The sequence below is a fragment of the Phoca vitulina genome, unplaced genomic scaffold (genome assembly GCF_004348235.1).
Source record: "Phoca vitulina isolate PV1807 unplaced genomic scaffold, GSC_HSeal_1.0 scaffold96, whole genome shotgun sequence".
Lineage (NCBI taxonomy): Eukaryota > Metazoa > Chordata > Mammalia > Carnivora > Phocidae > Phoca > Phoca vitulina.
Genome location: NW_022589799.1, coordinates 68382 through 75179, shown reverse-complemented (window position 1 = coordinate 75179; position 6798 = coordinate 68382).

The window sequence follows — 6798 nt, the reverse complement described above, 5'->3', positions numbered from 1 at the left end:
TTTTTGTGGCTGAGTAATAGTCCATCATATAGATCGATAGATGATAGATAGATAGATAGACAGATAGATGATAGATGATAGATAGATAGATAATAGGCAGATAAATGGTAGAGAGAGATAGATGATTGATGATAGATAGATGATAGATGATAGATAGATAGATAGATAATCACAGCCCAAGTGTCCATTGACTGATCAATGGATAAAGAAGATGTGCACATATTTTAGCTATCCCTCCCCAACCCTGAGGAAGGATTTCAAAATAGGGAGAAGTTTAATGGCTCTGGAGGTTGAGTTCTGGGTATGTTTGTTTTCTCATTCAGGTTTGCTGAAATCCCACCAAAACGTCCTCTCAGCAGAACCAACAGTAGAGTCAACTCCTTCCCAAATGCCTGCCAAAGTGTTCCACCCCTACATGTCTCCCCAAGTGCCCACGCAAGTGCTCCCCCACTCCCAATTTCTTCTTGCTGCAGTGTCAGCTCTGGAGGATACTGTGGTTCTAGTTCTGGGGGCTGCTGTTGATGACAGAGCAGAAGGCAAGATGAGAGCAAAACATAAAGCTGACACCCTGCAACCACCAAGCCCCCTCCCCCCACGTGGGAAACAAAAGCAGAAGAAAAGTTACTGAATTTACAGCCCATTGACAAGTCCTTGAAACAGGCAGAGTGACATTCCTCTAGAGACTCTACTGCCTGGATGTTAATACTTTGCTAAGGGCAACAATCTTAGCCCAACCCCCAGGATCCTGTAAGTCTACTTGAACATATAAAAATTCCTTTGGAAACTTCCTTTATCTCTACCCCCCAAGGTACATGTTGGCAAACATTCCCCAAGCAAATGGCCCACCAATATACATCTGAAGGGTCTCATGACTCAGTTTTTTTTTTTTTTTAAAGATTTTATTTATTTGACAGAGAGAGCACAAGCAGAGGGAGAGAGAGAGAGAAGCAGGCTCCCCGCTGAGCAAGGAGCCCGATGTGGGACTTGATCCCAGGACCCTGGGATCACGACCCAGGCCGAAGGCAGCCGCTTAACCGACTGAGCCACCCAGGCGTCCCAATGACTCAGTTTTTACTAAACCGTAGTAAATGTCCTTTCCTAAGAATAGCTAGCCCCCTCAAGATCCTGGAAACCTTGTTTCCAAAATACCTCGGAGGCTGACACTATCACTAAGCCCCTCCCAACTTGAAAGTAATGGGCCACTCCTCATGACCCCATTGCAGCTCTTTCTGCCCATGGGTCCTATCCCCATGCTTTAATAAAATCATCTTTTTACACCAAAGATGTCTCAAGAATTCTTTCTTGGCCATGAGCTTTGAACCCTAAGGTCTTTCCTACATCACACCCACTCCTGGGTGGGATATGTGTGACATTCCTCAGGCACTCCTGGCTGCCCTAAAACTAAGTTAGGAAGGGGAAACAAGTGGTTAACTAATGGAGATTACAGTCCTGCAAGACAGGAGTCTCCCTCAGTGATTTACAAGAAAAAGCATTCTTATCCGTAACCTAACTTCCAGAGACAATAGACTCAATTTCCTGGACCTCTAACATCACCCACCCATCCGTAGTGATGTGGGAAACAAAGGCAGAAGGGAATGCAAATGAAATAAAATTTCCTTATAACTGGCAGTCCATTGACAAGGACCTGAGATAGGCAGAGTGTAACATTCCTCCAGGAAACTCCTGTCTTAATGTTAATGCTTTGCTAGAGGGAAAAACAACCTGAGCTTGACAATAGCCAGGCGTCCAGGATCCTGAGAGTCTTTAGCACATGAAAGTCCTTTTGGAAACCTCCCTTTTTCCATACCGCCCCCAAGTCCCAAGTATATAATCAGTCACCCCTCACAGCTAGCTTTCTGCCCACCAGTCCTGTCCCTGTGCTTTATTTTTTTAAAGATTTTATTTATTTATTTGACAGAGAGAGAGCCACAAGCAGGGAGGAGGGGCAGAGGGAGAGGGAGAAGCAGACTCCTCGCTGAGCAGGGAGCCCGACCTGGGGCTCCATCCCAGGAATCCTGGGATCATGACCTGAGCCCAAGCAGACACTTAACTGACTGAGCCACCCAGGCACTCCCATCCCCCATTCTTTAATAAAATCACCTTTTTAGCACCAAAGACACCTCAAGAATTCTTTCTTGGCCTTTGGCTCCAAACCTCACCCAACATTCCAAAACTACGTCACTGTGATTCTGATGTAGGAAAGAATGTTAGAGTTCTAAGTTGATGGCCAAGAAAGAATTCTTAAGACATCTTTGGTGCAAAAAGGTGGTTTTATTAAAGCGTGGGGACAGGACCTGTGGGCAGAAAAAGCTGCACTGGGGTCAAGTTGGGAGAGGGGGACAGCGTAAGTCTCTAAAGAATTTTGGAAGTAAGGTTTCCAGGACCTTGAGGGGGCTAGCTATTGCTGGGAAAAGGTCATTTATTACCATCTAATAAAACCTTAGTCATGAAACCTTTCAGATGTTATATCAGTGGACCTTATGCTTGGGGGATGATTGCCAAGATGTATCTTGGGGGTTTAGAGATAAAGGAATTTTTATATGTTCAAGTAGACTTACAGGACCCTGGGGTTTGGGCTAAGATTGCTGCCCTTAGCAAAGTATTAACATCGAGGCAGTAGAGTCCCTAGAGGAATGTCACTCTGTTTCAAGGACTTGTCAATGGGCTGTAGGTAGTAAGGAAATTTAATAGTTTTTTTTCTGCCTTTGTTTCCCACATCACCTGGACTGAGGAAAGGGTGGAAGACAGTGGTAGGAATGGCCGGGGACTGGGGTGATGTGGTCATGGCGTTTCTGGAATGCATTTCGTCTGCATTAGAAGAAAACCCCTGCTTTTTAGCCTGCCCATCTCTGTCAGTCTTTTTTGCTCAGGACTGAATGCAATGTGATTACTACATAGGGTTGATGTGGGATAATAGACAGTAGTCCTAGCAAAACTGACCCACATTCAGTTAGTACTTGCTCATATGTTAGACACATGCTTTATTTCACATAATATTTGTCTGGAGTGTTCATTCAAAAGATATGTATTAAGTACCTACTATGTTCCAAGAACAGTTTTAAGATCTAAGAATATAGAAGTGAACAAAACAGATAAAAATTTCTCCCTCACTTAATTTATCCTAATAAAAGAGCACAGATGACAAACAAAATGAATAAGGAAAAATATGCTATTTGCTCATCCAACAAGTATATTTTGAGGGCACCAAGTGCTTGAGGAAGGCACTGTGGATCAACCAGTGAACCAAAGGGATGAAATTCTTACCTAATAGAGTTTACATTCTAAGGTGAGAAAATGGAAAACACATACAATATGTCATGTGTTAGATGGTTGTAAACTCTATGGAGAGAAATAAAGCTTGGAAGAGGGACAGAGTCTGCCAGGTAGGTGAGGATTATGATTTTAAACAGGGTCACCAGTAAGGGCCTCCCCAAATTCATAACTGGACAAAGACTTGAAGGAGGTGAGCAAGTTAGCCACATGGGCGTCTGGGAGAAGAACATTTGGGGGAAAGAAACAAAACAAGAACAAATTTCCCTGAAGCAAGAGTGTGCCTGGAAAATCAGATGAACTGCCAAGAGGCCAGTATGGCAAGGGATAGAGGGGGGACAGTGTGGGACATGAGGTCAGGGAGGTAAGGGGGTGGTGAAGTCATGAGTCCAGTCTGTGCATCCCTTTGAAAGCCATTGGAAAGACTTGGGCTTTCATCATGAACAGAGTAAGAATTTATTAGAATGCTTTTAGCAGAAGAGTTGCATAATCTGATGATTAATATCTCCATCTTACAGATGAGGAAACTGAGATTCAGAAGGTTCCACAGGTTGCCTAAAATCATGCAACCAGGAATTGGCAGGACTGTGAGGAGAACCATATACTCTTTGACAGGAAAAGGCATAAATTCATAGGAAGGCAGTTGGCCCTTTGTGTGGAGGTGTTGGGGTGGGGGGATTGGGATAAAGGAAAAAACATGCTATTTGCACTGGAAAAATGGATGGAGTGGTTGAGAAGGAGGGATTCACGAGGGAATATGATCCAGTGGATTCTCTTTGCAGTAATATATTAGGGAAATACAGAACTTCCCTGTATCCCTTTGCATCCTGAAATGCAAAGATGAGGCAGTTTCTCCTGAAAATTTCAGGGGGTGGTCCTTAAGACCAAATGCAATTAAACAGCTCTACAAAGTGGTACATAAACCCAAGGGACTAGTGACCTTGTGTATGTTGTAAGAGAATAAATGTGTCAGAGAAGGGCTGGCAGAAGTTCAAAGAAACTAACCCCAGTGGGTCATTCCAGGAGAAAGAGGGATATATGTGCACCAATGTTCCCTGGCCTCTGTAGAATCAAGAGGGTGCTAGTGCTGTCTTGCCTTGTGTTTCTGGCCCAGACACAGCCCAGACTCTGATCCAGGTGGGGTTGGGGTTTTCATATTTCAGCGACCCACATGTGCACACAGTGGGAAACCTGTGTGACCCTCCCCCACATATGTGAAAACAGTCTTTGCTCCATAAATGATATCCTTTGATGACTTTTACTGGGTCCTCTTGTGATAGTTTTGGTGGGTTTGGGGGACAGGAAAGGAGGCAAGGATGAGGCCAGGTGAGGGTGCTCCCTAGCAAGCCTGTGCAGTGGCCACGTGTTATAATGGAACGTGCCCTGGATGGAATTCAGAAATTCCTGTCTAATGTCTGCTCCTACCAGGCTGTGTGGTCTTGAGCAAATTTCTTCCCTCCTCCATGGGCCTCAGTCCCAATATAGAGGGGCCAAGCTCTGTGCCTGTGAAGGCCCTCGCCAACCCTCCATTCCATGGTTCTATGACATAATCTCCTGACAATCTAGGAGGAATCCCATACTGTCACTGGAATAATGGTTCAGGGGATCTCTGGCAAAAGTCTCAGAGCTGAGCCTGGAGCAGAGACACACACAGACATGGGATCTAAAGGAGGGAACATCTGTAGTGTCTTCTCAGACACAGAAGTGAGATTTCTCACTGGATACCAATATGCCTGTGCCCTCCATCTCCCAGGTGTCTGGCTTCTCACTTCCTCCTACTTCTCTTCCACAAAAAAGGAGGGACCCAGATTTTGACCTTGAGTGTCTACAGTGTCTGATCAAGGACAGCTCCCAGGATGTGAGGAGACCTGGGCCCTGCCTTCAGGGAGCAACATGTGAAATTGGGTACTTCCCCCTCTGGGTCTCCTGGTCAGAGTTGGGGTACCACTGACTGGAAATCTTGGTTTGGTTCATGCACTCAGGGGCACAACTTCAAACATGTAACTCATGTCAGGATTCATTGATGCTGGTGCTATTAGGGACCTTAAGATAATCTAGTATATGGATTCTGACTGTCCAGATGGTAAATCCTGAAATGAGCTAACCAGAGGATTGCAGAGAGCTTTTAAAGACCAGAAGGTCTTCCTAAGAAGAACAACCCATTAGGCCAGATGACTCAGATATTGGTTTGTGTTGAGGCAGGGGCCAGACCCCATGACATGTTTTAGTCCCCTCCACCTCAGAGATGACATGATTCTGAATCTGTGATTTTGTATTCTGTGAATCCATGATTCTCTCTACCTATTATCCTGTGAGTCTACCAGACTATATTGCATGAATCCATAGGTCTCTGTTTCTATGAGCTGTGTCCAAAGAGATAAGTGGGGCCTTTTGGGGATAACCCTGTGACTCACCCTGGCACTTGTACCAGTCATCTGACTTCTCCACACCTCAACTTCCCAGCCTATAAAATGGGTGGGGCACAGCCCACCCACCTGTTTTGGTGGCACATGGAAACAGTATCTCTCACCAGAGATATTAGTGCTGCCTGAAGATGTTAAACCCATTAGTGATAGCATGGCCCCACAAAGTATGAAGTGAGCCAATCAGAGCTCACGGATGGCACAAGGTGCACAGATTGGCTAACAGTAGGACGGCCATTGGCCACATGGAGGAAGGAGGTTGGTTTAGGCTGTACTGTCTGTGGAAAGCACCCCCATTCATTCAAGCGTTCATTTATTGGTCTAGTTAGTGTTCCCCAGGTCCTGTGCTAGAGCCAGATGATATATAGTGAATGTGTCCACAGTTACCAATGCACAGAGATTATGGTCTAGTGGGAATAACTCCATGGACACTGAGGATATAAATACACTGCCTCTGTAGAATAAGCCCCTACAATCATAGAATATCATATCCAGGAGGGGCTTCATTGACTATTTTATGGTGGAAAAGAAAAAGCCTAGAGATAGAAGGGCACAGTGGGGCCACACTATGAGACAATGGCAGAATCAGAACTAGGCTGAGTTCTATTTGCACCTTGAACTATCTCTATCTTGTTTTGTTGACATGCCTTAAAATGGTTGGCCTTCTACGACATTTTCTTCCCTATAGCGTGAGGTTGTCCCATCCTACATCTGAGATATAGGGACTTCTTAATGACTGTGTCTGTTGGTTGGCTAAAAGCTATGGTTCCTAAAGCATCATGTATTTCAACACTAAAAAAAGCATGTTGTGGCAGAAAAAAAAATTGAAGAATAAACCTGGGTTCAAATTCTGGATCTACTACTTTTATCTATGTGAGCTTGGGCAAGTTTTTTTTTTTTATTTATTTAAGACACTATTATGGAGGCTAAATGTGATGAGCTAAACCTGTGATATATATGGCCCCAATAAAAGATCATTCTCGTCCCATTCCCATCATAAAATATCAGGCCTGGGTGCCAGCTGAGGCGGGACACAAGAGAACAGGTAATGGAACAGCCTAAAACCACTTCCACCATCCCCTTTAGGACAGGACTGGTGGGTTTC